Genomic DNA, 15,733 nt, shown 5'->3' on the forward strand with positions numbered 1-15,733 from the left:
TCTTATGTTGTGTGGCTAAATCTTTTTGGGTCTTTCAAATACTCCATTAATATATCAATTAATGGGGGTTCATTTTAAGAATCATGAAATCACTTCTTTGAAAGTTAAAATTTTACTGGCCAAATACACTAAACTTCTCAACAGAGTTTCACTCAAAATCAATTCAGAAAATGTGATGATGAAAACTTTTTAAAAGTTTAAGACAAAACAAAATATAGTCTTAGAAATGTGGACTAAAACTTTTAAAGTAATTCCTAGGAGATGAAGAAAGAAGTTAAAGATATTTCGCTGTGACAAATGTACTTCCAGAGCACTGGTTATAGCCCTGAGTCCCTCTTGGCCTACAGGCCAATATTCTTCATTCTGGGGTAATCATTGGTCTCAAATTCTAGGCTTGTGCTCATCAACCTTCATCCATTTTTCCTCTCACATAAATCCAATTAACTTCCTACTCTTGGGTGACCCTTCTACTCCTTGCCAATAAAAGAAACAGGTAAGGGAATACAGTACATCAAAAAAGAGGAACATATGAATGGTACATTCTGTGGGAAAGCAAGTATTTCCAAAATAAATGCATATTCTAAATTTTCCTACATCAAATTTAGATTTGCAAAGTCAGGTCGTGCATGATTAGAAATGCTGAAGGCATACCTCTATAGTGGTTCATGCTTTTGAGATTTCAAATTACAACACCATCCCATTTTTACAAGGCATTACTAGAATATTCTCCGATGTGTATATTAGATTTCTTTATAGAGACAGTCATGTTCCTACAAGCCATAAATTTAATAAATCACCAGATATATAACTTTCATTCTCACATTTACATTACCAAGTATTTTATGGAGCAATTTTCTTAGTCATAGCAGTGAGACTGTTCAATAATATAAATAAATAAATAAATATGATTTCAACATAAAACCCTTAACTCCTAAAGAAAATAACTATGCTGGAGTCTCACAAGAATACAATTCACTACTAAAGAGAACTCCATTATCAGTAGGATCTATCTTGGATTGCCTCCATGAAGGTTTATTACGAGTAGTATCAGAAGGACGTTATTTTAACAAGCACTGCAGAAGCCAAGGACAGTTAGGGCTGGCTTCTACTGCAGAGAGAAAGAGCATGAAAAGCCTAATATGCCATAATGCTGAAATTGTTATTATAAATAACTGGTACATTTACATCATATTTCCATACATTTTCAACAGAAACTTGAAATACAAATTCCGTCAGCTCCAGTTAGTCTCAGGCACAGTTTCTTGTTGAGACCTGTGGCTCAGTGTTAGCGATGCCAGGCCTACGTGCTCTTTTAGGCTTATAAAGAAAACCGGGCCTTTAGGTATAAAGGATAGTTTGAAATGATGAAATATTTGAGCAATCCAGTGAAAAAACCTTGAAGCAACATTTGAGAATACCCTTAATTAGCATACAGCTATTTTAATTTAACCAGCGCAATCCATAAATTCCTATTGTGAAAACATAGATATATACCTTATTCTTGCGAGGAGAAAATCAGTAGAAGGCATTAGAAAACCATAGCCATAAGTTAACCTTACAGTCTTTTTATTGGTTATTTTTAAAAATATTTTATTTATTTATTTATGAGAGACACAGAGAAAGAGAGAGAGAGAGAGAGAGAGGGAGAGAATGAGAGAGGCAGAGACACAGGCAGAGGGAGAAGCAGGCCCCATGCAGGGAGTCCAATGCGGAACTCGATCCCAGGACTCTAGGATCACGCCCTGGGATGAGGGCAGGCACTAAACCACTGAGCCACCCAGGGATCCCCTTTTTGTTGGCATATTATTTAAATAATTATATTGAATTCCAGGTTGGCATGTTAAGCAGTGAGAGAAAATGATCCAAACTATAAAAACATAAGTACTACACACTTTCTGTTTGCAATTTAATAAAATTTACTTTAATAGAGAAAATATTATTCATTTTAAAATACAAAATCTCAATATGTTAAGAGTTTACAACTAGTGAAAGCATTGACTTTAAAAGAACATTTTTAAAATAACATCTTCCTGAAGGCATAATTTATTATTTAAATTATCTCCAATATATGCTTTAGCCTTCTCAGCCCCGCATATCAAGGATAATCCGTGCATATGCATGAGTGTGTACGTGTCTGTGTATGTGTTTCCCAAGCGAGGAATGCTGAGATTTCCTAAAGTCTGCTTATAAATTTCACAATGAGTATCTAAAATATACAGTAACTGGGAAGTCAAATTCTCCACATGTGGAGCCATTAAGTAAAATATTTGTTCTCAAAATAGTTTAGGAAGGCACATGAGGTAGAAGGTAGTTCATGAAGCTCAATCAATAAGGAGACTAGCTAAATGAAGTGCAAAAAATATTATAATGGATCCTTTTGCTCTTTGAAATCAATGATAGTAACCTGCGTTTAGAAAGAATGTGTGTCTGAGCAATAACATGCAGCAATATTTCTTGAGCTGCTCAAATGAAAAAAGCTCAGAGGCAGGCATCTCTCCATGTAGCTATATTACATCTCTGTCCCCTATCGAGGCAAGATAACTGCCTTAACCACTTCAGAAATGTCATGGCTTCTTCCCATAGAAGGAAATGAAGGCCATGGTACTGATGCTAAAACATATATGATAATTAAAGCGAGCAGCAGGGGCAGCTGGGGGCTCTCAGTTGCTTAATGACTAGGTCAATTATTAGGGAACTACATATGCCATGACTTCTCAGTGAAAATAGATAATTTTACTTAATCCCACATTGAAATAGGCACCATCTTTTATGCCTAGATATTCCTAAGTTCATGAAGTGACTCCATATGTGAAATTAAGAATTTATACTCTATTTTAGTATAAAAAACAAATTACAATATTGTAAATGCCAGCACCAATGGAGTCCTTAACCTACCTTTGTAAACCATCTCTTCTCGCTACTATTGAAAGATTTAACAGGGTATAATACTTGAGTAGGAGGAACTTGGAAATTCTTTCTTGCAGATGATATATATGCCCTTTAACTTGTTATGCCAGAGATTTCAAAATTCTCTTCCAATTTATCTTAATTTGTTACTGTACCTAAGAAACCTTCTTATTCTTAAACAAGTTTAATCAAGTTCAATAATTTAGAGCAACAGATAAGCATATTTAAGATAAATACTCCCTATGGAGGCAAGGGGCTTGTGTTGCAGTTAAAAATATGTGTGCCCAGGTCTTGAAAGAGCTAGGATACTTTCTAATTTGATTATATAATATACAAATCATATTTAACACAATCTAATAGTTCGGAAGGTAGCAATATGGGTATGAAAGTATTTTTTCCTATATTTATTCTGCAGAGAGGACATTAAAAAAAAACCTCTGAAAGTTTATGCATTTAGTGTAAGATTTTAGCTTATTTTGAAATTTCCAACATTACTAAGACAATAATAAAAAGTATTAAACATCTTTTTAGTGCTTACTTTATTGAATGGTTTGCATAATTAAAAAGTTAATTGCTTGGGACGCCTGGGTGGCTCAGTGGTTGAGCGTCTGACTTTGGCTCAGGGTGTGATCCCGGGGTCCTGGGATCGAGTCCCACTTCGGGCTCCTGGGATCAAGTCCCATATCGGGCTCCCTGCATAAAGCCTGCTTCTCCCTTTGCCTGTGTCTCTGCCTCTCTCTATCTGTGTCTCTCATGAATAAATAAATAAAATCTTAAAAAAAAAGTTAATTTGCTTGTTTCTACAATCTTTGGAAGTCATGAGATCAACTCATGTGTGTGTGTGCACAGTCATGTGTATGTGTGTGTGTGTGTGTGTGTGTGTGTGTAGAACAAACTACCGATGAGATACAAGCATAAGGAACAGGACTATCAAGTTTAACCAGAAATAGAGCACCTCGCATTAATCCTTACCCTATTTTGAATACTGTATTTCTTTAAGCAGCTCATGTTATTGAGTCTATCATTCTGTTATTCTGAAGAGAAAAAAAATAATAATCTATTAGCCTTTTTCCTGACTTTTATGATATAAAAACTTGACTATGTCACTATTTCACAGGTCTCAATATTTATGTCAAACCATGATTTAGAGTGGGTTTTAATGATGAAATATGATGTTGCTTTGCCAAAATTACAAAAGAAATGCATTGTGTTTTATAAGTCACACAAATAAAGAGAGAGATTCTCTTAATGTCCCTGAAAATTGGGTAAGGAATGGCTTTCTGCCTGCCTTAGATAATAACACAAGATCAATGATTTGCTCCACACTACATTATAAATTAATGCTTCTATTAAATATAAAACTAATTTTCTACTTAAAGGTGTTTTTGAAATAGAAATAGTTATCATAGCTGCAACAGGTCTCAGAAACTTTGAATACCATCATGCAAAGATAGCCCTGTGGAGCTAAGAGCAAAAAGCAAGAATGATAAATAATAAAAGCTCCTATGTATTGAACATCTAGTGTTATCAGTTATTAACTATAATTTTACATACCTTCTTCCCAGTCTCATCATCTATAAAATACAGATAATATTTCCTCAGTGATTCTACAAAGCAAATATGTAGAACCCTCAGGTTAGCACAAATGTACCATAAAAGTATGTTTATTATTTCAATTTTCCTTACCCTTTTTATCATATTTTAGATACTTAATAAGGATATTGTTTCATCATTCCAATAAACCTTAATGTAGGTGTAACACCCACTTTATGGTAGATTGTTCTTTTCTGGTGTTTCTCGCTTTGTGTGTTTATGTGCAAGAGGGACTGAATAAGTCTGTAATTCAATTGTCTCTGACATTAGAGATACTTCATGATGACTTCCCTTTAAAATCCTTTCAGCCCTTTATGCCTGAATTGTATTGTAATCGGGGTGTTTTGTACTATACTTTGAAAATGATCTCGAATACTCCATTAAAGTTGATTTCTACATTTATAAATATATTTGGCTTAATTAGCAGCTTAAGTGAAGAAGTGAATAAGTGCTATGAATTGGTGCCTAATTAGCAGAATCTATCCATACTCTGATTGGCGATCATCTTTACAAGGCTTTTCTTCCTGCCATGAATATTTGAGAGTCGTCTGTAATCTCAGAGTTTTGAGAACTGTTCTGCTGCTGGGCACTGAATGATCTTTAATAATTATTTGATGAATATCTCTGTGAGTTACTGGTTTCTGTCATTTACTACCCTTTCACAATAAATCCAGGAAAATATATGCAGGCCTCTTAAAGACAGAAGCCATTTAGCTGCAGAAATAAATTTGAAACTGTTCCTAAGTTTCCTTTGTCTATGGTTTTCACAGAACCATATTATAAATATTGTCATTTATTCACAGTACATAGAGAACCATGTGCTCTTAACCTTAAAAACCGATACGGATTTCAAAAAGGGCCAGGAAACAACTTACCTTTGGGGCAAAATATGTGAACATTTTTGTAGGAAGAAAACAATTACGTACTTAGTAAATATTATGAAGATTGCAAGTTTGACATGGAAAAGGAAAAGCTGTAGAACCAGAAAAAAACTATAGAGTATACATAAACAAGTGAATATAGTAAATCGGTAACTTGATATAACTTTATTAAATTCTAACTACTTAAAAATAAATGTTCATGCATAACTGTACAACGACTCTTTAGGAAAGACAGAAGAGTAATTATTATAATTCTTGTTCCCATTTTATCAGTGAGTGAGATATATGTGTATTGATCCAGGTTTCCTCCCTGAAAATGTGGTGGAGCTTGAACAAAGACTCAAATTTCTGGCATCTATCTCTGCAAACATATACATACATATATTATATACACATATATAAAAATTATATATAATATTGACATATGTATTATTATTTATGATTATTATGCATTACATATTATAACATAGAAGAATTAAGTTAGATTTAGCAAGGACATTTTAAAATTGAGAAGTGATAAGACAGACTTTTCTAAAAGCTATCCCAAAAGGAATACAAAAACTTGGTAGTCTGAAATGACTCAAATATAATGACTTTCGGTAGAGAAAATGAATCACTTGACCCTCAAAATGTCATGGATGAGGTATTACAATGGAGAAAATGTGCATGGGATGGTGAAGTTGAGAAAGGCAAAAGAAGTAAAGTTATTAGAATGCATAAAATAATAATAAGAAAAAGAAACCTCAGAGTCAATCTGTGGGACAGTCCTTTAATCCTCCTTTAGGAATGAAATGTCAGAGAAACTCAGAACTTTTCATTTGGGTAAAGAAGAGTAATGTATTTTCCCTAATATTTTCAAAAACATAAAAGAAAAAAGCAAAGGCTAAGTAATCAAGTCAAAAGTCCTGTACTTTGTGCTCTGAAATAAAATGTAGTTACTTAAGAAAAACACACATGGGGACCTCTAAACCCATGGACAATTGATAGAACTAATTTAATAGCTACTTGATCCTGGGGACATAGGTAATACTCAGACATGGGCTACAAAAGAAAAGCATGTGGGTTCGATTTCACAAAAGAGGATAAAAACAGTCTGGGGCTGAAATAGGCAGGAATTAGATTTTAGATCTTCATTATTCCGGGAGAAAGAGATGAACCAATGTTGTCCAGGAGACTAGAAGTGCCTCTCAAAATTGAATTCTCAAAGAACTAGTGAAGGCTGAACACAATTGATCACACCGAATAAAAGGGAGGAAGCTTAAGGCGAAGAGCTCTGATAAAATATGGTTCTGTGTGAACATGTTGCTCCCAATCACCTATTTAAAGATGATGTATGGTTAACATTGCTCTGACCAAAGTAAAGGGAAAAAATAAGGATTGGTCCCTAAAACTCAATTTCCGCCAAGTAGCTATATAATTGAAGATTGAATTTATTGTAAGTGAGAATCATCTGAGAAACTATGAGTATAGAAATAACAATGTTAAATGTTAAAAATTACGTATCAGTCTGGGAAATGTTTTTGTTAGACATTTTTCAGTGTCAAGTATCAGGCATGCAAGAGTAACAGCAAGTAACAGTCTAGGTAAACAATAGACCTGATGACTAATTGATTGAACATTTAGTAATGCAAAGACATCTTATAGAATGGACTAGAAGCCAGGAGGGGAATGGAGTCTAGCTATATAAACATGCTTAAAGTTGATATTGGAAAAATAAGTTACATATTCTAAGAAAAGATATGCAAAATCCTTAAGAGATGACCTTAAAGAGAAGAGAAAAAAAGCAACAAAAAGAACAAACACAAGTTAGGGGCACAGGATCTTAATTAGTGCCCAGTCTTAAAAGATGTTCTGAATCTAGGAAGCCAAAACTATCTCTTTTTTTTTTAGGAGATGATCCATCATTCAATGGTGGATGTGTTTCAGCAGACTTCATCTGGCCTCAGTGGGTCTGGATGAAGAAGTCCCTCTTCTACCCTCACCAGGCAATTTTTAAAGAAATATGCTATTTGCCTTGGTAGGGAGAAGAAGCAGGAACTTTCCTTTTTTTGAATGGGATACTCTCCTGCTCAAAATTTAAGAAACTAATGCTCAAGTTTGAAATGGGTATCCTGCAATATTATTGAGAACTGATCTTGTCTCTGTACAATCATGTGCACTGATAAATTTTTGATTTTTTTTTTTTTTGAGGAAAAAAAAAAGTTCCAGGTACCACCTAGAGTCTACCTGGTAACCAGACAGGTAGCCTTCTCTTGGCACACTCTACATTTCCATATACTCTATGCAAAGCTTCAGGACAATGGAGAGTGCACATGCCAGGCCAAAAAAAAAAAAAAAAAAAAAAGGTTATTTCTAGAGATATCTGGTAAACCAAATAAATATATGTGTGATTAAATAGGAGTTGGATTTTTATTTGGAAATTATTATGCAGCAACTGGTTAGATTATCTTGGGTTGAAAGACAAGTTTTATCAATAAAGTCTTATTCATAATTCCTACGAAGCAACAATGAACACAGAGAAAGGAGAATAAATTTGTCATTGACCGTTGACCTTCCTTAGATAAAAACAATGTCAAAAGTGACATCTGCCTGGCAAATCATTATTAGTAAGTCTTTGCACATAATATATTTGGAGACATTTCTTCCCTTGCATGGTGTACCAGCTGTGGTCAGCATCTTTGACATTGAATTTCTGTGGTATTTTTCACATACAAAATAAACTGGATTTAGACAGTCCTTGTATTATGTTGCTTGAATTTATGTGTCAAGCAAATTCTATTTTCATTACTTTTCTGTTTTGAAGCATATTTATTTGCACAGTAGTACCAACAATTGATAGCACTCTTACAGTGTCAGGAGTCCTGTGATTACAAAATAAAAAATTTTGATGACCAGGAAAATGTGATCAATTACCAGATCTCAACAAAAGTGACACTAGTCAGATACTTTAAATTTCAAGCCAATGAGATGGACAAATGATGGCCTTGTACAAAGTAAAATGTAAAAGTCTTATTACAGGTCAAAGCTCATTTAAAAGAGTAATTAGGGACCCCTGGGTGGCTCAGTGGTTGAGCGCCTGCCTTCAACCCAGGGCATGATCCTAGAGAACTGGGATTGAGTCCCACGTCGGGCTCCCTGCATGGAGCCTGCTTCTCCCTCTGCCTGTGCCTCTACCTCTGTGTGTGTGTCTTTCATGAATAAGTAAATAAAATCTTAAAAAAAAAAGAGTAATTAATAAATCACTCAAGGAGATATAGCAAAAGCTATTACACAAATTTCAGACTTGGTAGGACTTTCAGTAAATTTTGTAAAAATAAAATAATAATTCTGAACAATGGGAGCATAGATGATTAGAAATTCATTAAGGGACATCTGTGTGGCTCATTTGGTTGAGCATCTTATTCTTGGCTTCAGCTCAAGTCATGATCTCAGGGTCCTGGAATTGATCCCCACATTAGGCTCCTTGCTCAGCACAGAGTCTGCTTGAGGGTTCTCTCCCTGTCCTCTCCCTCTACTCTCTTTCACTGTCTCTCAAATAATAAATAAGTCTTTAAAAAAATTCATTAAGGGAACCCTGGGTGGTGTAGCGGTTTAGCGCCTGCCTTTGGCCCAGGGCGCGATCCTGGAGACCCGGGATCGAGTCCCACGTCGGGCTCCCGGTGAATGGGGCCTGCTTCTCCCTCTGCCTGTGTCTCTGCCTCTCTCTCTCTCTCTCTCTGTGACTATCATAAATTAAAAAAAAAAAAAAAAAAAAAAAAAAAGATTGTTCTCAAGGGATACAACCATGCCCCTCCTTTGATAATGACATTATAAGGGCTTGTTTGATCTGAAAAAGTTTTTTCAAGTGTGTTTTTTTACACTATATTTACTGGTATTCAGCTTTCTCAGTTGCTTACTTCTACTGAATCTCTATCAGAAACATTGGATCCTTAGACCATGAAACTAAATTCAATTTTTTTTTTTTTTTTGGATACCTCTGTGTAGGGATTATTCCAGTTATATCATGCAATGGTGAACAAGTCAAAGGCTCTGTCCTCAAACAGCTTACAGCATCATAGGAGAGAAGAATGTAAAAAGCAGTATATCTTTCAGTTGGGTCTTCTGGGTTGTTATTGTCATTTTTTTCCCCCTTTCAAGATCTGCATGATCATGTATCTGCATCACTGGACATTTGATACCCACTACTTTCCTAATTCTAAATTTCCCCTCACCCTGCCACATTATGTTTTTGCTTTTAAAAAATATCATTCTCAGGCACCTTCACTGTAATTTACTTCTCTGTGTTCTTTTATATATATATATATATATATATATATATATATATATATATATTTTTTTTTTTTTTTCGGATTCAGTTTTGGGAATCATCTCTTCTTAGTGGCATAGGCTTCATTGCTAATCTCACTATTCCCAAGATTTCATAATCACTAGGGTGCTAATAGCTTTTAAAGCTATATTTTCACTATTTGTGTATACTCCCCAGTTTCCGATGTCCATTTTCAATGGCCTGTAGATATTGTCTGATTTTTTCAAAGGTATTTTAAACTCCACATATCTTAATCAGATTCATTTTCCTGGAAATGTGCTATTCTTTCTGTTTTTCCCAAGTTGACAAAATAGTACCATTCTTTCCACACCCTCTCAGATTGGTCTCCTTGGCATCACTCACTAGTCTCTATAACTATCCATAGTTCCCTTATCAAATCCTTACTTACCCATCCTTCAAAGCCTGGTTGTGGTTTTTCATATCCCCAATTCATCATCCTGTGGTTCTGGTAGCATTTAACCTTTCCATAGAGCCTTTACTTTTAAATATCTAAATATCTGTACACATCATTCTTCATGATATTCAAATGCTTAAGAGGCAGAAAAGATGTTTCATTCACCTTTGGATCCTTCATGGGAATTTGCACAGAGTAAATGCTCAACAAAAGGTTATTGAACTCAATGAATTCTCATAGTAGTCCAAATTTCCTGTTCATTGTATAAAGTTTTCAGCTATGACTGCTATGACCTTTTGCTACAAATGCTGGGTTGGTGAAATGCAGCCTCATACTGAATAAAAACAATGGGCATAATTCAAGGCTAGGCACTATGGCTCATAGGAATGTAACCTCAGAGAAGCATACCACTCTCAGATCATATGTGGGTCCCCTGATTACCTCATCAGCATAGATGGTAAGCATTGTAGAGCAGAAATACTTTTTTTTAGAAATAAAATTTTTAAAAATATATCTTACAATAGAAATTAATGAGTAGATAGTTTTTAAGCAGCAAGATACTCTTCTACTATCTTTTATTACCAAAACATTTTCTAGCACTCATCACAGTTTCGTCTGAACACCCATGATAAAAAAATTCAGGTTTTTTTCAAGATTATCATATTTAAGTAGTTGAAAATCTATCTAAAGGAAGCAATTAAATTTACATGTCTATCAAACATATTCTCATTTTGTAATAAACTTATAATTCTACTTCCCAGAAAGTAATGAGAAGGTAGGCAAAATAATGAGAATAATGTCAAAAAAAAAACAACAACACAAAATCAACCTGCATAAATTAAGTAAAAATTTATCAGAAATGAGATTTAAAAACAAGGCAACCTACTGTCTATATTTCAGCTAGGAATGTGAGATAAAGACAAATATCCATGAACTTAACTTGAATCTTAAAATAGAAATCACAAAAACAATTTGCAACCACAACACAAGGAATGTATTAGTTTTTTCTTTAAAGCATAGGAATGCATTAGTTTTGCAAAAATAAAACTCATCTACTCCAATCTCCTGTAATCTAGTCTAATCATCTACTCAATGTAAGTAATATAATTGGTCTTCTGAAAAGAAATAACAATAACTTCAAAAGATTATTTATAGGTCCTTACTAAGTTTGAAAGGCCTTATTTAAAACATATGTATTTTTATTAATTATCCATATTTATAAGCAGAGAGAGAATAGAGACATAAAATTAATCTGTTCTATAGTTTCAGCCTGCATTTAGTTTGCACTACCAATTTCATCGCTGATAAATTGTAGAGTTTTTGAAGTAATTATGTTTAGCAACAACAACCACCAAAGGAAGATAAAAGAAAAAAAAAACAATTAGTTGATAAGAAAATTTAAACAAATAATTTCACTTTATTTAGCTTAACATGAAGCCTGATCAATTTCATAATTATTTTTAAGTGATGTAGAGAATGTGTCGGTAGAGTAAGAGCATATGATGCAGACACCATTTCAAGGCCTTCTTTCAGTGCAAGATATTATTTATAATGGAAAAATTTCAGTAAGTGCCTTTAAAATCATTTCATCTGTATAATTTTCCTCTCCCTTTTCTGTACTTCACACTGCTCTAAACTTTTCAAGTGAGTTTTCTCCTTTTCACATTATAGTAAATGTGTTGAAATCAAGGTTGTATCTCCTCAACATAAGGACTTGCACCAGCAGGGCAGAGACTCTTCCTCGTTCACTTCAACTTCCTCAGAGAGCCTCAGTCATATTTTATTTTCAACACATGTTTGTTGAACCAAATGAATAACTGCAGATTTGTCAATATATAATTACCACATTAGACAAGAGCCAGGAATAATATTATTCCACCTTCTTTTACTTAAGATGAAAGAAAGAAAGAAAGAAAGAAAGAAAGAAAGAAAGAAAGAAGGAAGGAAGGAAGGAAGGAAGGAAGGAGTGAAGGAAGAAGAAAGAAGAACGAAAGAAAGAAAGACATAAAAAGAAAACAACAATCACGGCCAGACTAACAGAAACCCCCAGCCATACATAAAGACTAACAGCCTACTGACGCCGGAAGTACGCCTATTATGTCCTTAGTTCATCCTCCGTCCCACTTAAGGCCTGAAAGAAAGAAAGAAAGAAAGAAGAAAAATCCCTGCAGTAGAAGAGGTAACAGTAGGGAGTGTTTTATCCTCAAAGAGGAATATTGCAGTAAAACAGTTTCTCAAGTGGACTAACCTCTGACGCTGAGTGCTAACTAAACTTTAAGAGATGAGTTCTAGTGTTTCTTTACCACATAAAAGATGGTTAAGAGTGTTGTCATATTTCAGCAACACTATTTTTTTTAGACATATCTCTAGAAAAACCTCAGAGAAGAAATGGAAGTATATAGAGTCTATCGGCCAAAAAAGAATGCAAAAAATATGGAGATAATACCCTAACTAAATAAGGAGCTAACCATAGAATGCATTATCTTACAAGTGTGCTGAAATTCAGATAAGCAAATGATTTGAGAGTCTGGAGGCAACAAAGCCACTAACTGACCCTGCAAGTCACTTTGAGATTTGATGAGAGCTCATTCTGTCCTCAAATGTCATAAGGGTTCAGCAAAATGATCTAGTTTTAAAGGACCAAATTAGAATAAAAGGGTAATATGGCCACACATTTTATCAGTGTTAATTATTAATACTGAGATTAAAAAAGAAAGGGCTGAGGGTTCGGTAAGCATACTAATTGGAGACTTTTTCAGCTTGTTTTCCCTGTCAGTGTGAATATTTTACAGTGATTCAAAGGGAAATATATACCTGAAGAGTATGCATTCAACTAGAACCCTGAGTATAAATATAAAAACATTAAAAAAGTGAGAAAAGAATAAACGAAGGTAATGGTGTCTCCCCACCTTGAATGACAGCACAAAGAGTAGGGTTGATTTGATCCAGAAGATAGACTCTTCTTTTCCCTTCAGTTTAGATCCTCGATATATTTAAACATATTTGTTACTGGGTGCTACCCCATGATGCCACCCAAAAAGGAGAAATTGACTAATTGGTATCCAAAGTGAGAATACAGTTCCTACCGCTAATTTTGGAATGGCTACCTTTCTGAAACTAAACACTTTTATGATGTTTTCATCACTGTTACTAGGTTATGTCAAATCTACCTGAAGTTAATGACAAAATTACTTATCATTACTAGTTGAATATAGTAAATAATTCTATCATCAATTAATATGGTGAAATTATTGCTACTCGTTTTTTATCTATAAATCGTTAGGTGCTATTATTTCATTTAGTTGTTTCCCCAATGATATGCGTTAGTAAAAGTGGGGCTAAGAGAGGTCAGAAAGTTGTCCTGCTAGTAAGAAGAATAACCAGGAATCAAACCAACGTCTTTGGATTTCAAAGCCTGCTTTTTAAACCACTATATTCTGTCCACAATACTGCCTCTTCTATAGGATAGTATCTTTTTTTTTGGATTCTTTCAGAGTGTTCTGCTCGTGGACTGGAAGACTGCTACAGCTCACATTCTGACTGGAGACAAGCGCTCTAATTACTTTCTATCTCTAATCCCCATGAAGAAGCAGAAGTGAGGAAAGCCCTCTGGAAGTGGGGACATGTGGCCTTGGGAATGCTTAGGAAGCACAAGGCCATTTCACAGTTGGCTAGAAAAGTAGAAAATGGAGTCTATATGCCATGCTGAAAAGCAGAACCATAGAAATGAATCCTTTTCAGGGTATGTTAGTCTCTTCCTGGAGAAATTAAAAAAAAAAAAAAAAAAAAAAGCATTTGCAGGGCACTTATCCTGAGGTATTACACTTATACCGTGAACAAGTGTTTGAGCATCTTTGGAAAGATGAAAGACACAATCTTGCTACCTAATTCAATCTAAATGCCAACAGTACAAACCCATAATGACTAATGGCAGGACCTTAAAAGTGACTGTTGGAAATTAGGGTAGGTGGGAGGAAAGTAGAGAGAGAGCACCCTCCATCCCACACAAAATTTGAGTTTTGTCTCCATTCTCATTACTCTTGGTCATATAAAAATGGTGCTTCATTTCCAATTGATATTTCAATTATATTTTTATTTCTGAAAGGAGTGTGAAAAGTCTATGGCAGAGACAAAAATGGGTTCATGATACCATGTTTTAACCCTCAAAAAAAAAGCTTACTCTAAGCACTACTGAATGTGGAATGAGGAAAATGAATAAAATGAATAAAACAATGATCAAGCCTAACACATACTTCTGAAAATGTACGAATTGGGGGGCTCAGAAATATGAGTGTATAAAAATCAAAATTATCTTTTAAATATCTGAGAAAATCAATAGACATAAAAGTAACTAGGCATTTAGAGTGGCCAAATTTTTTACCTCATTTAACTTTTTAAAATTTGCCTTACAGATCAACTACTGTTTTCCAATTTTAATTTATTTCTATATTATACCATTTGGAAGTTTATGTAGAGGAAAATATAAACTGTTTTCTACCCTTTGTTCATTTTTACTGTGGCCAAAGTTTACTCTGTCAAACAAGAAAATAAATATGCTTATTCTATTGTGAGATCACTTAATTACAATTAATGTTTTTGAAAGGCATTACACCCAGGGCCAGATCAAATCTATAGACTGCTCATGGTGTAACTTGAAGGGGGCTCCAAAACTATCTCCCACATGGCTTGCTGGGTGCCAACCATTTTCTCCACCTCACCAGAAATCACACAACTTCATTCAGTCCACTTCTTATATCATACATGCATTATTTACTACTCAAGTGTACATATGTTTTGCGGATTGCAAGGAATGCCTAGAATTAATAATAATGTCTAGAATTAATGTGTGCACATTAACACATATTATCAAATTCATTCGCTATCTCATTAATAGACCCAAAGTTCTCTTTCTGATTTGGAGAGTAGAATATATAGGAAAAATTGGATATAAAGAGAAAATCACTGATTGTTGGATCTGAATAAAATTTTAGTTAAGAGCATTAACTGCCTTATAGATGATTAGAAGCAGATCCAGAGGAGTAAGTGACCTACCCAATCCCAATGGCAAAATTGGGATTGAAGGGCAAGTGGGCTGTTTCTTATATTTGAGTTGTTAAACACTATATATGGTTACATGATACATAGCAAAGCCAAACTGGACTTGCAAAGGTAATTCAGGGGGTGACTGAGAAGAATAAGTAGACTATGGCATGAACTCAAAGGCCAAGATAAACACTGACAATAGAACTAAAGAAACTGTTAAACACCACTCCAAGAAAAAATCTGAAGACAACTGCATGATGTAGACAAGGGCAAGTTCTTGCATAGTCAATTTATGCCCTTAATGTGATGATGGTGTTAAGCTTAATATTTGGTTTTCACCTGAATTATAAATTCATTGCAGTAGGTTTCAATAATTTTAACATTTTCATTATCAAATATTCTATCATTATTCAACTTCCTACCATGAACAAGTAATTTAAAATATCTCTTTGGGTCAGGGTTATGATCTCAGGGCTGTGAGATTTAGCTCTACATCAGGCTCCATGCATAGCATGGATCCTGCTTAAAATTCTATCTTTCCCTCTCCCTGTGCCCCTCTCTCTATAATAAATAATAAAATAAAATATC

At 34.4% G+C, this 15,733-nt stretch overlaps 1 protein-coding gene and 1 non-coding gene across 12 annotated transcripts in view; one reads left to right on the top strand and one right to left on the bottom strand.

Moving 5' to 3' along the window:
• PCDH7 (protocadherin 7) overlaps positions 1-15,733 on the bottom strand; it is a 415,603-nt gene that overhangs the window by 203,783 nt on the left and 196,087 nt on the right. The window lies entirely within an intron of this gene.
• TRNAQ-UUG lies at positions 3,490-3,572 on the top strand. The gene has a single exon. It is a non-coding gene; the product is annotated as a tRNA-Gln (tRNA).

Source organism: Canis lupus, chromosome 3 (assembly GCF_011100685.1).
Source record: "Canis lupus familiaris isolate Mischka breed German Shepherd chromosome 3, alternate assembly UU_Cfam_GSD_1.0, whole genome shotgun sequence".
NCBI classification, from domain to species: domain Eukaryota; kingdom Metazoa; phylum Chordata; class Mammalia; order Carnivora; family Canidae; genus Canis; species Canis lupus.